Source organism: Homarus americanus, unplaced genomic scaffold (genome assembly GCF_018991925.1).
Source record: "Homarus americanus isolate GMGI-L3 unplaced genomic scaffold, GMGI_Hamer_2.0 scaffold24260, whole genome shotgun sequence".
In the NCBI taxonomy this organism is placed as follows: domain Eukaryota; kingdom Metazoa; phylum Arthropoda; class Malacostraca; order Decapoda; family Nephropidae; genus Homarus; species Homarus americanus.
Window position 1 is genome coordinate 5,343,070 of NW_024721079.1, and position 19,213 is coordinate 5,362,282.

At 40.2% G+C, this 19,213-nt stretch overlaps 1 protein-coding gene across 8 annotated transcripts in view; it reads left to right on the forward strand.

Annotated features, from left to right (window-relative positions):
• LOC121861468 (ethanolamine-phosphate phospho-lyase-like) overlaps window positions 1-19,213 on the forward strand; it is a 60,897-nt gene that overhangs the window by 20,953 nt on the left and 20,731 nt on the right. The window lies entirely within an intron of this gene.

Sequence of the window (19,213 nt, forward strand, 5' to 3'; positions counted from 1 at the left end):
TTAATGTTAATAAATGGAACAATAGAAGTAGCTAATGATAATGGTAAAGAAAAAAGAGAGATCGCGTATGTAAAGTGAGCATGCGCACATGTGAAAACATATCGTCATTACTTTACACAAGAATATGAAAGCAACACTTATTTACTGTTCATATATATTTTAATTAATGTTTCTGAATTTGTTTTTATTGAATTAATGTGTGTGTGCAAAATTAACAATACAATTTATTAATAATACGTGGAATATTAGAGGAGACGAGACGGCTGCCGGCATTGTTTATGTTAAAGCTTACAAAACCAGTGACTGATTGGTTCTACATATAAAACTGAAGAAAATAAGACCCTGATTTTAGCTGTAGTAAAATTATTGTAAAAAAAATTAATATGGTTGTTTGAAGTACCTGTAATGTTATTGAATGCTAATAAATGGAACAATATAAGTAGCTAACCATTAATGGTAAAAAGAAAAAGTGAGACTGCGCGTATGTAAGTGCGCACATGTGAAAACATATCGTTATTACTCTACATAAGAATATGAAAGCAACACTTATTTACTGCTCATATATATTGAAGGGTTAAATGTTGTACTCTGTATAGACAAGCAGAGAGAGAGAGCAGCCGAACTGCCGGATGTAAACAAACCTTAATTACCCGCGGGTTTTTTTTGTAAGGGGATTAGCCCACCCGGGAATAGGTCTCTGACCCACATTAGGGCCTGAGGGGCAAAAATTTAATACTCCTGTAATAATAATAATAATAATTCAGATAAGTAAAAAGAAAAAAAAAAAGCTGCCTATCTACCTATTGGACAAACTAAAATCGTTCCGGACCATGGGAGTTTCCGGACCACAGAATGCCGGACTAGAGAGGTACAACCTGTACTATGAATAATTATTATTATTATAATTATTATTATTATAATTATTATTACTATTACATTTTCGTCCCCCAGGCCCTGATGTGGGTCAGTGATCTACGCCCGGGTGGGCTAATCCCTGTTAAAAAAACAAACAAAATGCCCCACAAAAAAAAACTTTTGGTTTTCAGAGCTTTAAGGAATTTTGGATAAAGGGTTGTCAACCTATATATATATATATATATATATATATATATATATATATATATATATATATATATATATATATATATATATATATATATATATATATATATATATATATATACAGTACAGTATTCCCGCTTAACGCGGTTTCGCTTAGCGCGATTTACCATATACGCGGTGCCTCGCCAGAGCCGAACTTTCACTTAACGCGGGTTTTTTCCACGTATACGCGGTGAGTGTCCGGCTCGAGACGCTATTTTTAGATTCGCCCCACCCTCCTGCTCCCGCCTCCTCCCTCCTCCCTCCGCTTGGGCAAGCCGCGCGGTAAGGTTGCGCAGTGTGTGTCTTTGTTGCGTTATCACTGACGTCATATGACGTATCGGACTGTGATTGGCCATGCATCCCTACCCCCCTCTGCTGCTAGCTGTAATTGGCTTAAAGTATTATGACGTGACCACCCGGGGGAGGGAGGGGGAGGGAGGAAAGACGACGCTTGACCTAGCCGCGGCAGTTTCATCCCTCCAGGCCACTCCGTGTATACGTGAATCCATTGTTCTGTGAAATGGCTTCCGCGGACCACCACCGCCACCAGAGAGAGACCTTTCCTTACCTGGACCCAGCGCACTAAGCCCAAGAAGACACGCCGTGGTCTAAGCTACGAAGTGAAGTACCAGATCATTCAAGATTTGGAGAAAGGAACACGGCAAGTTGATCTCGCGCGCCAGCATGGCGTCAACGAATCTACGATTCGCACTATCAAGAAGGATGCAGCCAAGATCAAAGAGCACATGAAAATCACAAAGTCTGCAGGTGCTTCAACGATCAGGTATTGCCAGAACAGGGTGCTGGCAAAAGTGGAAAATTTGCTGGTGAGTTATTTGATTCGTCAGGCGCGACGCAACATGGCGGTGGACACGCGCTCAGTGCAGGAGTACGCACGTGAGCTATACGCAGCAGTGTCACGTAAGCTGGGAATTGCAGAACCCAAACCCTTCAATGCTTCCTCTGGTTGGCTGCATAGGTTTAAGAAGAGGAACAAGATCACCAACATCAACATTGGTGGTGAGGAAGCGAGTGCTGACCGTGTGGCGGCTAGAGATTTTCCTCCGTTCTTACGTGAGATTATGGAGGAAGGACAGTACACCGACGACCATGTGTTTAACATGGACGAATCTGGTCTTCTCTGGAAAAAGCTACCGTCCAAGACCTTCGTTGTAAAGAATGCCAGCAAGATTCGGGGCCGGAAGATGCAGAAGGAACGCATCACCGTCCTGTTTACCACCAATGCCTCCGGTACCTGTAAACCAAAGTTATCGGTGATTCACACAGCCCGCAAGCCGCATGCCTACAAGAATATGGACATGAACAAGCTTAATGTCCACTGACTAACCGCACGTAAGGCGTGGATGTCCTCTTCTCTGTCCCTCTTCTGGTTTGACGACTGTTTTGTTCCCGACGTGAAGAAATTATGCGAGCAACAGAATGTTCCATTCAACATTTTGTTGCTCCTTGACAACGCACCTGGACACTCTCCCCTACTTATGGATCGTCACCCCAACGTAAAAATGGTCTTCCTTCCTCCCAACACTACGTCATTAATCCAGCCCATGGACCAGGAGTTGATCTGCAATGTGAAAACTGCATACTCTGCAAAGAAGTTCAAGCTCCTGAACGACTCTACCAACACCAAGGATGAGTTGCGTAAGCTGGGTGACACCGACAGCGAGAGTAAAAGCGACGAGGACAAGGAACAAGAGGTGGCGACTCAAGAAGTTCTCGTCAAACAAGCTGTAGACTTCTTGGTGGAGGCATGGGATCAGCTGTCTATTGCTATGATTCGTCACGCATGGAGACATGTGTTGCATGGCATACCAGGTGAGAGGAGGAGTGAACCTGTGACTGGTGAGGTTCAGACTGTTGCAGTAGCAGTGGACCTTGCCAGAGAAGCTGCGCTCAATATTACAGCTGAAGGCTTCTCCGAGACCACCAACGAAGACATCCTGGAGGTGATCAGAGATCGTGAAGTGACTGCCGACGAGATGTTGGAAGAAGATCACGTCAGTGAAGAGGAGGAAGAAGGTGCGTCATTCTCCGAAGAACACAGTTTAAGTCATAGTAATATTAAGGGTGCCATGGAGTGTGCAGAGAAAATGAAGTCCTTCCTTTCCCGCGACAATAACGATGACCGCTATGAAGTCTTCCATACCCGGCTGGTGCAGGCTATGGAGCCGTACATCAAGGTGTATCAAGACAACATAAACACCAGCCGTCAAAAAAGCATAACCGAGTTCTTCGCCCGCAACCCACCACAGCCAGCCCAAGCCAGTGATAGTGACAGAGGTAGAGACAGTGAAGATGACTTTGAGGGATTTGTCAGTTAGGCCATAACAAGTGTGGGTGACAGTGATGGTTACTCACCTGAGGGCCAGTAGCCTGCCCTCTGCCTCGGAACCAACCTCCATCCCCGTACGCCGACCCATCTCTTCTACTAACGTAAGTGTTCAACATAACTTTTAGTTTTCCTAATTTAACCTCTTCTATATTACTTGTTTTTTCATACCATCATAAAGTTAAGAAATTTTTTTACTACAACATAGGTATGTGTCGTCAAAAAGTGGAGTTTGGGGCTCGGGCCAGTTTCTATTGGAATTAATCCCATATGTTCTGTTGTTCACTTAGCGCGGTTTTCACTTAACACGGTACCCTGTGGGTAAATAGAATAACAGAACATATGGGATTAATTGAAATAGAGACTGGGCCGACTCCCAAACTCCACTTTTTCGGACACAATACCGACACAATACCTATGTTGTAGTAAAAATAACATCTTAATTTTATGATGGTATGCACACACAATTATTATTTAAGAGAAATACAGTCGCCATGTAAATGTCCATTCAAATAATGGACTCAACCCCCCCCCCACCCTCTCTTCCCACTCTCGCTGGCTCCTCCCTCTCTGAGAAATGTTTGGGTGAAAACACTAGATTTTAAGGTATAGTAATAAATAATACCTCAGACTAAAGTTATGATAATATAATTGACATTGCTGGATTCCTTGCAAGACCAGGAATATTTTGAATATACACGTCATATATTTTGCACAAAAGATAACATATTTGCTCTGTGTAAACAAAATTCTTGCATTAGATCTAAAATTTGTATGTCTAATGCAAAATCCATGATGTTTACATTCAAAATGATCATCATATTGTAAGAATTCCAGCAATGTAAATTATATTCTGGCCGGGTAATTTGTATGAATTTTTTGAGCTAAAACAAATATCTTAGTAAATAAAAAAAAATATACTTCACCCAGACACTATCTGTCAATCAAAATACCCCAAATCCGGCTCCCCCCCTTCCCCCACTCGCTGGGTCCCTCCCTCCCTCCCTCACCCCTCGCCTTCCCTCCCTACCAGAGATATGTTTGGGTTAAAACAGTATATTTACGTTTTTTAGTAATAAATAATACCTCAGACTAAAGTTAGGATAATATAATTGACATTGCTGGATTCCTTGCAAGATCAGGAATATTTTGAATATACGTGTCATATATTTTGCACAAAAGATAACATATTTGCTCTGTGTATACAAAATTCTTGCATTAGATCTAAAATTTGTATATCTAATGCAAAATCCATGATGTTTACATTCAAAATGATCATCATATAAGAATTCCAGCAATGTAAATTATATTCTGGCCGGGTAATTTGTATGAATTTTATGAGCTAAAACAAATATCTACAGTAAATAAAAAGAATATACTTCACCCACCTCCGGCTCCCGCCCCCCCCCCCTCTTCGCCCGCGTATATGAGTAGATGTACCGCGTTAAGTGGGAATTCCGGTTCTGGCAGGGTACCGCGTAATTGTAGAAACGCGTAAACCAGAGCTGCGTAAAGCGGGGTAATACTGTGTGTATATATATACTGTATCACAAAAAATGGGAAATATATACTTTCTGGGAAAGTTGATTTTCTACTTATAGAAAACGGGAAATTTGTTTCATAGAAAATGGGAAATAATCTACTTAACGGGAAAGTTGGTAATCTTTCCCGAAAAGTAGATTATCTAGTTTTCGGGAAAGTAGATTATCGACTTCGAGAAATATTACCTAATTTTCCGGAGTAGATTATCATAGAAAACGGGAAATTTGTATCATAGAAAATGGGAAATAATCTACTTTCCAGGAAAGTTGGTAATCTACTTTCCCGAAAAGTAGATTATTTACTCTTCGGGAAAGTAGATTATCGACTTTTCGGGGAAGTAGATTATCAAATTTTTGAGAAATATTACCTAATTTTCAGAAGTAGATTATTATAGAAAACGGGAAATTTGTATCACAGAAAATGGGAAATATCTACTTTGTGGGAAAGTTGGTTATCTACTTATCATAGAAAACGGGACATTTGTGTCATAGAAAATGGGAAATAATCTACTTTCCCGAAAAGTAGATTATCTACTTTTCAGGAAAGTAGATTATTGTCTTTTTGGGGAAGTAGATTATCGACTTTTTGAGAAATATTACATAATTTTGCGAAGTAGATTATCATAGAAAATGGGAAATTTGTATCTCAGAAAATGAGAAATAATCTACTTTCTGGGAAAGTTGGTTATCTACTTTCCCAAAAAGTAGATTATCTACTTTTCGGGAAAGCAGATTATCGACTTTTTGAGAAATGTTTCCTAATTTTCAGAAGTAGGTTATCATAGAAAATGGGAAATTTGTATCACAGAAAATGGGAAATATCTACTTTCTAGGAAAGTTAGTTTTCTACTTATCATAGAAAACGGGAAATTTGTATCATAGAAAATGGGAAATAATCTACTTTCTGGGAAAGTTGGTTGTCTACTTTCCCAAAAAGTAGATGACAGTATCTATTTTTCTGGAAAGTATATTATCGACTTTTCGGGGAAGTGGATTATCGACTTTTTGAGAAATATGTAGTGATGGGTTGTCAGACCACAGCTTACATCTCAGAAACAGTCCAGACCTGACCTTACATTAGGAGGGTCAAGTGCAAGGGGACCCCTCGCAGCCCAAGTCAAGGGGGCCAAATCACGGTCACACGGCCCCACCAACTATGTTAACAAGAACCCAGTCAGCAGAAGAGGCCACCTGCCTACAACAACTTTAGTCTCAGAAAAAGTCCAGACCTGACCCTACATTAGCGAGGTCAAATGTATGGAGAACCCCGATCAGCTCAACCTGACGGCTCGTCTCCCAATATATAGGACGTCGTAGCCCTCCCTCAGGGGAATCAGAGAGAGAGTCGAGAGTCAGACAGAGAGGGCCAGAGGCAAGCCGCCTCCGGTTGGTAGCGAGTTGCCCTCGACACCGGTGCCTAGCTAAACAGTCTCCCATAGAGACAACCCAGAATCACCTGCTAGGCCTCCCCCAGGTCATGTGAGTTTTTGTCAGAGCTTTCCATGGGATGAGTTACTTATGTGGGAAGTGTATTCATTTCATGTTCGTGTCCGAGAATCAGTGTCTAGTAACGTAATATGATGTCCTAGTAACGTAAATATAATGTCCTAGTAAATTCGATAGCAGGTGTTATTAATGTGTCCATGTCACTGTCGTAATTAATAAACAATTGTAACGAAGTGGTGTTTGAGAAGTCGTCCTTAAGAACGTAATAGATGTGTGTTGGCGTATAAGATTAAGTGTATTGACAGAGTAAATAACTAACACGGCCACTCTACCAAACTCTTCCTCTCTTTTACTCTCTTACTAAATATTCGCTCTAATCTCTTACATTTAAAACGCTTCCTTACAATGGTGACAGCGAACTATACGTTAACCCACGCCCTCCTCGATTAGTCATTACAATGATAGGAGTGTACTTAACGTAAACTCACGCTTCCCTCGGTTAGCCATAACACCTGGCTCGTCTCATCCTTCATTTAATTCAGTTTAAGTATTGTTTAAAAGTGTGTAATAAGGAACTCCTGTGTCGTAGCGTGAAAAGTGTTCTAGTGCGTCGTCTTTACAACTCAAGTCAGTGTCTCGTCGTGGTATACGCGAATTGTTACTAGCAAAACACTTGCAGAATATGTTCAGTGCTTAATATAATTTCTCAGTGCCCCCCGCTTTCTGTGAAGTTTGCTGTAACCCAAGTGCATTTTAATTGTCGGTCAGTGTTAAGTGTACACATTGTGCTTTAGTGATAGAAACTGGGTCTATACTAACTGTTATAACCTAACATGTCTTACAACCTATATCCTCCTCCCTGTCCTAATCCTCACCCTCCGTATCCGCCCCGCCCCGCCCCACCCCGCCTCGTGCTGCCCCGGTTACGCCACGCTACGCCCCACCCCACCAGGCGCGCATCATGCCCGCGTATTTTTCGCCACGCCCCGCCCCGCCTTTCCTCACCCCGTGTGACCACCAATCCCCCGTATGTTTTGTCCTGTGATTTATGCTTCGAAATTGGTGGTTATTGTCACTTAATATCGCGATAATTGCAGAGCTTCACTCAGTGTGTTTTTATGCTAGTATGATTTGTAATGTACTCTTTGACGTGTAGTGATAAATAATATTCAGTGTAGTAAGCAGAGCTTCACTCCCCGACCCAGCCTAATGAGAATATTGTCGTGACGGAAACCATAGTTGCCAAACATTGATGTAACGTATCAAGTAAATATTTGTTTTTCTTTACGGATACACTTCCAACTAATCCATCATCCCTTTCGGATTGTTTCTGTCAAATGTCACACACAGTACCGCCCCATGGCTAGCCGGAACCCAACCACAGCACATATAAGCAGAGAAGAAGCAGCGTGTGGAATGCAGCCCACACATCAAAACCCTGGCAAGCCGAACCAGGGAAGGGATTTCCGCTGTGGGGGCGTGGGACAGGACGGTCAAGGATCCAGCCGATACTCATGTACAGAGGGCGAAACCAGGACTACAGAGACTGCCCCACACGTCGTCCTGAGTGATGTCATGCCCCCAGTGTGACCGGCTACCCCCGGCCGGACTGGCGGAAAGATATGTTGCAGGGAAGAAAGGCAGATGGAACAGAAAAATTGTCTGGAATATGAAAACGAAGATGTATAAAGAAACGCAGATGGAACTAAAAACACTCATCTGGAAAATGCTCTAAACATAGAGGAAGCGCAGATGAACAGAAGAATCATCTGGAATGTGATAGAAACCAGGAGGAAGTGAGAAGAAGTTTGATGTGGTGACACTACCTACAAGGTGCAGTATTGAAGAAAGAAAAACGTGCTATGTGAAGAAAGAAGACAGAAGACGTGCTGTGCTGACATCAGAAGAAAGTCGACGATAACAAGGTGGATCATCAGAAGGACCAACCGACTACTGCTGTTGTGCTGCCGGCATTCCCTATTTTCAGATACCAGCTGGATGGAGGATGTGAGCCATGCTGGACCCAACAAATGTACTGATGTTGTTGATGTACAATAAAAAGATATAACACCCTAACATGTGATGTAGGAGCATTGTTTTTGTGTATTTTGAAGTATTTCATTCTCTGATTTTTGTTAACTTGTACTACAAAAAATGTTTTTTTTTAAGAAAAATTAGTCACTTTTTCAATGAGTTCATTTGATCAGTGTTTTGTATTACCAAATGCAATGTTGTAGACATACTATTGAGTGGGACGAATTATTATTTTGACACGGCCTGGTTAGGCAATGTAACACATGTTATTGTTTGTAGAATGTGATTTGCAAGTTTGCCTCGGACACTATGCTAGATATGAAGGATCTTTACCTCACTCTATGTTCACTTACTGTGGATATGTTTTTTTTTTTCTCTTGGCATAGAAGCTTTAATCTTGGCGGGAGGTATAGTAAGCTTTGTCAGATCAAACTATGCCAGTAGAAAAACATGCATCTCTAGGGTTATTGTTTGTAAAATATGAGGATGCATTATCGCCTCAGGGACTATATTAGATACTGCACATGAGGTTACTGTCTATATGTGTCATCAGTTCTCTGAGCATGAAAGCTTTAGTCTTGGTGGGAGGTGTAATGATGGGTTGTCAGACCACAGCTTACATCTCAGAAACAGTCCAGACCTGACCTTACATTAGCGGAGTCAAATGTAAGGGGACCCCTCGCAGCCCAAGTCAAGGGGCCAAATCACGGTCATACGGCGCCACCAACTATGTTAACAAGAACCCAGTCAGCAGAGACCACCTGCCTACAACAACTTTAGTCTCAGAAATAGCCCAGACCTGACCCTACATTAGCGAGGTCAAATGTAAAGAGAACCTTTGCCGCCGCTGCTGCCTTTCCCCCCCCCCCTCCCCTCCCTCCCTCCCTCCCGATCAGCTCAACCTGACGGCTCGTCTCCCAATATATAGGACGTCGTAGCCCTCCCTCAAGGGAGTCAGACAGAGAGGGCCGGAGGCAAGCCGCCTCCGGTCGGGAGCGAGTTGCCCTCGACACCGGTGCCCAGCTAAGCAGTCTCCCATAGAGACAACCCAGAATCACCTGCTAGGCCTTCCTCAGGTCACATGAGTTTTTGTCAGAGCTTTCCATGGGATGAGTTACTTACATGGGAAGTGTATTCATTTCTTATTTGTGTCCGAGAAGCAGTGTCTAGTAACGTAATATGATGTCCTAGTTACGTAAATATATTGTCCTAGTAACTTCGGTAGAAGGTGTTATTAATGTGTCCATGTCACTGTCGTAATTAATAAACAGTTGTAATGAAGCAGTGTTTGAGAAGTCGTCCTTAAGAACGTAATAGATGTGTGTTGGCGTATAAGATAAGATAAGTGTATTGACAGAGTAAATAACTAACACGGCCACGCTACCAAACTCTTCCTATCTGTTACACTCTTACTAAATATTCTCCATACTTTCTACCATTAAAACCCTTCGTTACAAATATTACCTAATTTTGCGAAGTAGATTTTCATAGAAAACGGGAAATTTGTGTCATGGAAAATATCTACTTTCTGGGAAAGTGGGTTATCTACTTATCATAGAAGACGGGAAATTTGTATCATAGAAAATGGCAAATAATCTACTTTCCGGGAAAGTTGGTTACCTACTTTCCCAAAAAGTAGATTATCGAATTTTTGAGAAATTTTACCTAATTTTGTGAAGTAGATTATCATAGAAAATGGGAAATATTTACTTTCTGGGAAAGTTGGTTTTCTACTTATCATAGAAAACGGGAAATTTGTATCATGGAAAATGGGAAATAATCTATTTTCCGGGAAAGTTGGTTATCTACTTTCCCGAAAAGTAGATAATCTACTTTTCGGGAAAGTAGATAATCGACTTCGGGAAAGTAGATTATCGACTTTTTGAGAAATTTTGCCTAATTTTCAGTAGATTATCATAGAAAGCGGGAACTTTTTATCTTAGAAAATGGGAAATAATCTACTTTCCGGAAAGTTGGTTATCTACTTTCCCGCCAAGTAGATTATCGACTTTTGGGGGAAGTAGATTATCAACTTTTTGAGAAATATTACCTAATTTTGTGAAGTAGATTATCATAGAAAACCGGAAATTTGTATCACAAAATGGGAAATATTCTTCTCCATGGAAAGTTCGTTCTCTACTTTCCCGATAAATAGATTATCTACTTTTTGCGAAAGTAGATTATCTACTTTTTGGGAAAGTTGATTCTCGACTTTAAGGGGTAGACTATCGACTTTTGAGAAATATTACTTAATTTTCAGAAGTAGATTATCATAGAAAACGGGAAATTTGTATCATACAAAATGGGAAATAATCTACTTTTCGGGAAAGTAGATTATCGATTTTTCGGGGAAGTAGATTATCGACTTTTTGAGAAATATTACCTAATTCTCAGAAGTAGATTATCATAGAAAACGAGAAATTTGTATCACAGAAAATGGGAAATATCTACTTTCCGGGAAAGTTGGTTATCTACTTCCCGAAAAGTAGATTATCGGCTTTTCAAGGAAGTACATTATCGACTTTTGGAAAATATTACCTAATTTTGCAAAGTAGATTGGCATAGATGGGAAATTTGTATCACAGAAAATGGGAAATATTTACTTTCTGGGAAAGTTGGTTATCTACTTATCATAGAAAAGGGAAATTTGTTTCATAGAAAATGGGAAATAATCTACTTTCCGGGAAAGTTGGTTATCTACTTTCCTGAAAAGTACATTATCTACTTTTCGGGAAAGTAGATTATCGACTTTTAGGGGAAGTAGATTATCGACTTTTAGGGGAAGTAGATTATCGACTTTTTTAGAAGTATTACCTAATTTCCGAAGTAGATTATCATAGAAAATGGGAAATTTGTATCATACAAAATTGGGAAATACTCTACTTTTCGGGAAAGTAGATTATCGACTTCGGGGAAGTAGATTATCGACTTTTTGAGAAATATTACCTAATTTTCAGAAGTAGATTATCATAGAAAACGGGAAATTTGTATCAGAAAATGGGGAATATCTACTTGCTGGGAAAGTTGGTTATCAAATCATAGAGAACAGGAAATTTGAATCATAGAAAAAGGGAAATAATCTACTTTCCGGGAAAGTTGGTAATCTACTTTCCGAAAAGTAGATTATCTATTTTTCCGGAAAGTAGATTATCGACTTTTTGGGGAAGTAGATTATGGACTTTTTGGAAAATATTACCTAATTTTGCGAAGTAGATTAGCATAGAAAATGGGAAATTTGTATCACAGAAAATGGGAAATATTTACTTTCTGGGAAAGTTGGTTATCTACTTATCATAGAAAACGGGAAATTTGTATCATAGAAAATGGGAAATAATCTACTCCGGGAAAGTTGGTTTTCTACTTCCCGAAAAGTAGATTATCGGCTTTTCGAGGAAGTACATTATCGACTTTTTGGAAAATATTATCGACTTCGGGGAAGTAGATTTTCGACTTTTTGAGAAATACAGTACAGTGGCCCCTCGGTTAACGAACTCAATCCGTTCCAGAAGGTCGTTCGTTAACCGAAACGTTCGTTAACCGAAACCATTGTTTCAATGGGTTTTTGGGTAATTGGTTCCAGCTCACCGAAAATTTCCTAACTTCAACAAAAATGGCGGAAAAATTTACTTACTTTGAGGTGTGTATGTAGAAGGCTCCTGGATGATGGTGATGATGTGCATTTGAAGTGGGAGGTGCAGGAGGAGAAGGGAGAAGAGAAGGAAGTGGAGGTGGAGGAGAAGCATTTTACTGCTTCTTGGAAGGTGAGTCACCTTCCATGAAAATGTCAGGAACCTCTGGACTGACAGATTCTCCACCATGAACATCCTCTCTCCTTCTTGAAGTGGAAGGCTGAGGGCTAGCATCTTGTTCCCTCTGCCTTTTACTGAAGAAAGTGTCAATTGTGGTCTGTGGGGCATCTGTCCTCCTCACCATTAACTTATGTTTAAAGAAGGAGACCACTGAGTCCTCAACATGACACAAAGTTAGTTCAGTTTTTTCCACTTCTGGGTGCTTTGAAGCCAGTTCCCTGAACTTCTCCCAGTGGTAAATCACATCTTTCAACTGTTTAGCTGACATATGGTCATCACTTTCAATTTCCTCCTCACCACTGTCAGCCTCTACCCGTAACATCTCATCCAGTTCCTTCAAGTCATTAGGAGTAAGTTCCTCCTCATGAGACATCACAAGCTCTTCCACATCCTTCTCCTCCACTTCAAGACCCAATGACTGACCAATGGACACAATCTCCTGGTCCAACTCTGTGTCATCCTCAAATCCCTCAAAATCATGGACTACTGATGGCCACAGTGCTTTCCATGAAGAATTGAGGGTTCTATTGGAGACTTCTTGCCATGATGACACAATCAATTTTACAGCCTCCAGGACGTTGAATTGTGTCTTCCAGAACTGTTTCAGTGTTAGTTCAGGATCAATGGAAGTTGCCTGATGACACCTCCTAAACATTTTCTTCATGTACAACTTCTTGAAGTTGCTGATCACATTCTGGTCCATTGGCTGTATGAGTGATGTAGTGTTTGGAGGCAAAAACAACACTTTCACAAAGTCAAATTTATACTCCAAATTTCTGGCAAGGTCAGGGTCATGACCAGGAGCATTATCCATGAGGAGAAGAGCCTTTAAAGGAAGTTTATTGGTGGTTAGGTAGCTCTTGACAGAGGGGCAAAACACATCAACAGCCCATTCATTAAAGAACTGTCTTGTCACCCATGCCTTACGGTTGGACTTCCAATAAACTCCAAGCATTGTTCTTACCACTTTCTGTTGCTTGAACACCCTGGGGTTTTCAGAGTGGTAGACAAGCATAGGCTTCAGTCGGAAATCCCCTGAAGCATTGGCACCAAGCAATAGAGTGAGACGGTCTTTCATGGGTTTATGCCCAGGTAAAGAGGCTTCATCCTTGGTGATGAATGTTCTTTTGGGCATCTTTTTCCAGAACAGCCCAGTTTCGTCAACATTGAACACTTGCTGTGGAAGATAATTTTCTTCTTCCATCAGTTTTTTAAATTCAATTAAAAACTTTGCTGCCCCTTCTTTATCAGCACTAGCAGCTTCACCATGCCTAACAACACTTAAAATGTCACTTCTTTTCTTAAATTTTTCGAACCAGCCTTTGCTAGCCCGAAAATCTTCAAATTCTGTTCCTGAAGAACCAGGTTGATCTGTCTTTAAATGTTCATAAATCTCCCTGGCTCTTTCACAAATGAAATCACCAGAAACTGAATCACCTTTCATCTGTTTTTCCCTAATCCAGATGATAAGTAACCTCTCAGTTTCTACGATTAGGGATCTACTTTTAAACACTCTTGTAGATTTGTCTCTCACGTTCACTTCCTTAAATTTGTCTTTTTGTGCAAGAATTGTCGACACAGTTGATGCCGACATGCCATATTCTTTGCATAGCGCATTTGATTTAATACCTTGTTCGTGTTTTTTTATTATTTCCTGCTTTATTTGGATTGAAATCACTTTTCTTGATCTCTTAGGCCCCATGCTGGATTCAAACAATGGCAACACGTATTTTTCAAAGTTAAACTAGCTGTAAATAAAGAATATTTTCTTTAAAGTAACACTGCACTGCACTATATATTGTCAATATGTAAAATAATTTTCAAAATGACCAATAATTTGCTTGGAAACACAGAAAAAAAGCGTTTAGTTGAAGAGAGTCTCAAGCAAGATGTTACCTCCAGTGAAAACAGAGAGAGACTGACGCCTGTTTGCTGTGTTAAGAGGCTGGATGCCGCGCATTAAACTAGTCACTTTACCTTCAATTATGTTCAATAATTGTTAAAATGACTAAAAAATTGAATATTAAACTTTTAAAATTATTGAATAGTATAAACTTCTTGATATTTACAAAAATAGTAAGGAATTTAAGCCCTAGAACCGATTAATGTATTGGCGGACTGATACTAAAGCTGGTTGCCCGGTCAGTGCAAGCGAAAACATGTTGAGGTCGGTTCGTAAGAAGTTCGTTAAGCGAAATTTTTTTTGTTAAACGAATTGAAGATCCTTATGGAAGGCAGTTCGTTAATCGAAATTACGTTAACCGAGGTGTTCGTTAAACGAGGGGTCACTGTATTACCTAATTTTCCGAAGTAGATTATCATAGAAAATGAGAAATTTGTATCACAGAAAATGGAAAATATCTACTTTCTAGGAAAGTTGGTTTTCTACTTATCATAGAAAACGGGACATTAGTATCATAGAAAATGGGAAATAATCTACTTTCCGGGAAAGTTGGTTATCTACTTTCCCGAAAAGTTGGTTCTCTATTTTTCCGAAAAGTAGATTATCTACTTTTCCGAAAAGTAGATTATCTACTTTTCGAGGAAGTAGATTATCGACCTTTTGAGAAATATTACCTAATTTTGAGAAGTAGATTATCATAGAAAACGAGAAATTTGTACCATATATATGTACACACACACACACACACACACACAGTGGTCCCTCGGTTAACGAACACAATTCGTTCCAGAAGGTCGCTCGTTAACCAAAACCATTGTTTCAATGGGATTTTGGGTAATTGGTTCCAGCTCACCGAAAATTACATACAAACTAAAAATAAATGCAGTAAAGTACACTTACTTTGAGGTGTGCATGTAGAAGGCTCCTGGTTGATGATGATGGGAATTAGAAGTGGGGGTGGAGGAGAAGGGAGAAGAGAAGGCAGTGGGGGTGGAAGAGAAGTCACCCTATGCTTCATGCTGCCATTTCACCCATAAAATTTTAAGTTCACTTGGTGTAATTCAAGATTATTTTCTTTAAATCAACACTGCACTGCACTATATATTGTCAATATGTAAAATAAATTTCAGAATGACCAATAATTGTACTGTAAAAATGTAAAAATAGTTTATGTTCAAGAGAGTCTCAAGCAAGATGCTACCTCCACTGAGGAGACACAAACTGACGCCATTCTGGGTGTTTGGCGCGCTAAAAACTAGTTCTCTGTACTTCAATTATGTTAAATAATTGTTAAAATGACTAAAAATTTTAATATAAGACTTGGAAAATTATTGAATAGTACAACCTTTTTGATATTTACTCAAATGGTAACGAGTTTAAGCCCAAAAGCCGATTGCTGTATTGGTGGACTAATACTCCAGCCGGTGAGCAGGCGAAAACATGTTGACACGATATCGTAAGGATTTCGTTAACCAAATTTTTGTTCGTTCATCGAGTTGAAGATTCTTATGGAAGGTAATTCATTAACCGAAGGATCACTGTACACCTGTATATGTGCTGATAACCACAAGGAAACACGGTTTCCAAGCGCTTTCGTGTAATTCACATCTTCAGGGGTGAGTACAGACTAAGGAGTAATACTTGACAAGGCTAATATATACAGTAGAGGAGAGTGAGATCAAGTCCCTAGGGGGCAGCAGAGATCCACAATGTTCCGGTCATAAGCCAGTGTGACCTTTACTAATCTTCTTAATAAAAAAATTGACCATGCTATCTCTAAGCACAGCAGCTCTACTGTATATACAGGTGCTCCCCGACTTACGACGGGGTTAGGAACCCAAATCCAGGTCGTAAGTCCGACATAGATAAAAAAATAAAATAAATATATAAAAATAAAAAATCTACAATGAAATACAGTACAGTAAAAGTAATAAATAATGAGGAATGGATACAGTGTGACTGAGCACTTACCTTTAATGTAGTCAGCTGAATGCACACGGGGCCCCCATAATTTTCTATTTACAGGATACATGGAGACTATATTAGTTGGATGAAGCAGAGGAGGAGACAGGGCTGGGTGGGTCATCAATGTTGCTTTCTTCAGGCAGGTTTATGTACTGTGGAAACTTGCTGGTTGAAGGTATTGGATCATCTTGAGGGAGTGAAGAGGCAGCACTGGTGGGGCGTGAGGAGACAGCACTGGGGGACTTCTTAAAATAGATGTCCAATTTAGACTGCACAGTTTGTTTTTTCTTTTCATTATAAATTTCTCTGTAGCAAGCAAGTGCATCTTGGATCATTCTGTCAACTTTGGCATAACGCTCAAAATTTTGATCCATGCCATCAAACATTTGCATTCCTTTATTAATTGTAGCAAATGCCTCTGCCATTTGTTTCACTGAAAACTTTTTGGGGGGTGCAGGTTCTTCTTCTACATTTTGTCTCTTCTTCCTCTGCAATTTTCTGTGCATCTAGTTCAACAAGATCCTCGTTACTGAGCTCTTCTGCTACACTTTCAACCAACTGTTCAACATCTTCATTATCAATTTCTAACTCCAGCTGTTTACCTAACTCCACTATCTTGTTACTAATATCCGAAATAACTTCATTTTCATTAACTTCTTTGAAACTGTATGTCCGCTCAGGCATGCGCTTCCACAATAATCCAGTCTCATCCACATTGAATATTTGCTCAGGCAAATAATTCCCTTCCACAATCACTTCATCTAACTCCTCCTTAAAAGCTTCGGCATCACATCGGCACTAGCTGCCTCTCCACTCACCTTAACATTGTGTAGACTGTAGCATTTTTTAAATCTATCAAACCACCCATGACTTCCTGTAAAGGTTTGATCACATTCATCTCCTGCCTGCTCCTTCAGGCTTTGGAACAGGCTTCTTGCTCTAGCCTGTATGGTTAGAAGGCTTAAGGGTACACGCTTCTGTATCTGGTTTTCTATCCATATCACCAATAATTTTTCCATATCGTGAATAGGACCTTGTCTTTTCTTTGAAATTATAGTTCCCTTTAGAGGTCTTGTTCCTTTCACTACATCACGAATTCGTTCCTTGTCCTTCAGAATAGTGGATATGGTCGAGTGTGAGAAACCTAGGTCACTTGAGATTGTTGCTACAGTTTTTCCATTCTCATGCTGAGTTATTATCTTCATTTTCATCTCAAAAGTAATTGCCTGTCTCCTTTTCTTTGGAGCACCACCAGCACTCTCACTTTTACGCTTTCCAGTCATTATAAAGTCAGTTAAATGCGATATTAACGAAAGTTCACAGCGCAATCAGTATACGATACGATAGCCAAACACCAACTAAGCGCTCCACTGAGTGAGTGTACCCACTCGGCGACCAGAGCCCGCCACGCTCTCGCCCGGGACAGAAACGTTTCGGTATAGGAAATGCGCCCGTCATTTGAAAATATTTTTGGTCACAAATGCAGCGGTCGTATGTCCTGACTGTCGTAAGGTCAGAGCAGGTCGTAAGTACCGATGGACGTAAGTCCAAGCAGTCGTAAGTCGGGGACTACCTGTATTCGCCTTGTCAGGTATTATTTCTTAGTCTGTACTCACCCCTGAAGATGTGAATTACACGAAAGCGCTTGGGAACTTTGTGTTTTCTTGTTTCCTTGTGGTTATCAATATCCCCTGTGCAGTGCCGCAAACAGACGCCACCCTTTCCCGCCTCAGACACCCGCTGCTCCGAGAAGCCTCAGTCCACACGTGCCTACTGAAAACGCTACTGTGATTACCTTTTCTGTTTGTCCTCCCACATGCATTCCACATGGCTCCGGGATGTAAGCCAGCCTCATCAAAGGCAAATATTACAACCAAAGACTCTAAAGTGACCAAGAGATCAAGAATAGTGATGACCTTAACGGAAAAAACAGTTTTATTGGACAAGCTCAGAGGTGGTATGAGCTATGGCTCGAGATGTGATGAAGACTGACAATTCATTTGTGTTTTTTGTCAGAATACAAGTCTTCAAGTGGAGGAATGTGGGTGGAAGAGGACTGGCAGGCTGGCGTGATTGCGTGAGGGCTGGCAGAAGCCGGGACAGTAGGGAGTGGCTGGCAATGCGGGTGTTACCGACCTCAGCGAAATAAAAAAAAATTTATTTACTTGTAAATAATTTTTTTTTTAACTGTGTTTACCTTTTTCCATTACATTGTATTATACTACAATATGATGAGTTTCAAATAATGATGTTAGTAAATGCCGGTACAGTGCATCAGTGATCAGTGTGACCATTGGGCCGTGAGTGGAGAGCATGGCGTGGTTAAGTGCATGACCTACCTGAGCTGTTAGGTGGCCACAGGTACAGTGATTCCTAAAAGAGTATTTGCTGTTTTGGCTTTTCGCAGGGGTTTCAGGAATGTAATTCCTGCGAAAAATGCAGGATTACTATACAGGTATTGTACTTTCTTTTTCTTTTTAACAAAAATTTTTACCCTGCTCCAATTCTCTTGCTTTCACCTCTCTTGCTAGCCCATCCACGAAACTACTTAAACAACCAGGCCAAATTATACATCCTTGACTTAATCATACAGTCACTGGGAAGCAGTATTTTCCCCTTACAAACAAACTCGGGTGCGTGATTCTTTCTCCTTATAAAAATACTGGATAGCATTCAATAATATCCAAAATGGAAACCCCTAAACATATTCAGTACTCTCCAATTCATTTGTCTTTTTTTCTCTGTATTTTTTTTTCTTGATCCATAAAATCAAACAAGCAAATTCTTCACCATCCCCAGAAACACTTGATCCACACATTCTCTTCCTCTTCTGATCCCAGGCTGCTTTTCCTTTAATACACTGTTCTTTTTTCATATACAATTTATTTTTCCTATGTATGGAAATGTATGGGACACCCTGTATATATATATAAATAAATATATATTTCATGTAAATCCACAATGAAAACGTGGATAAGATAAATCTTGATAAAATCACACGGGAAAATGGAAACAACGGAGCACCTTAGCTTTCATCTTTATTCAAGACATCTTGAATAAAGAC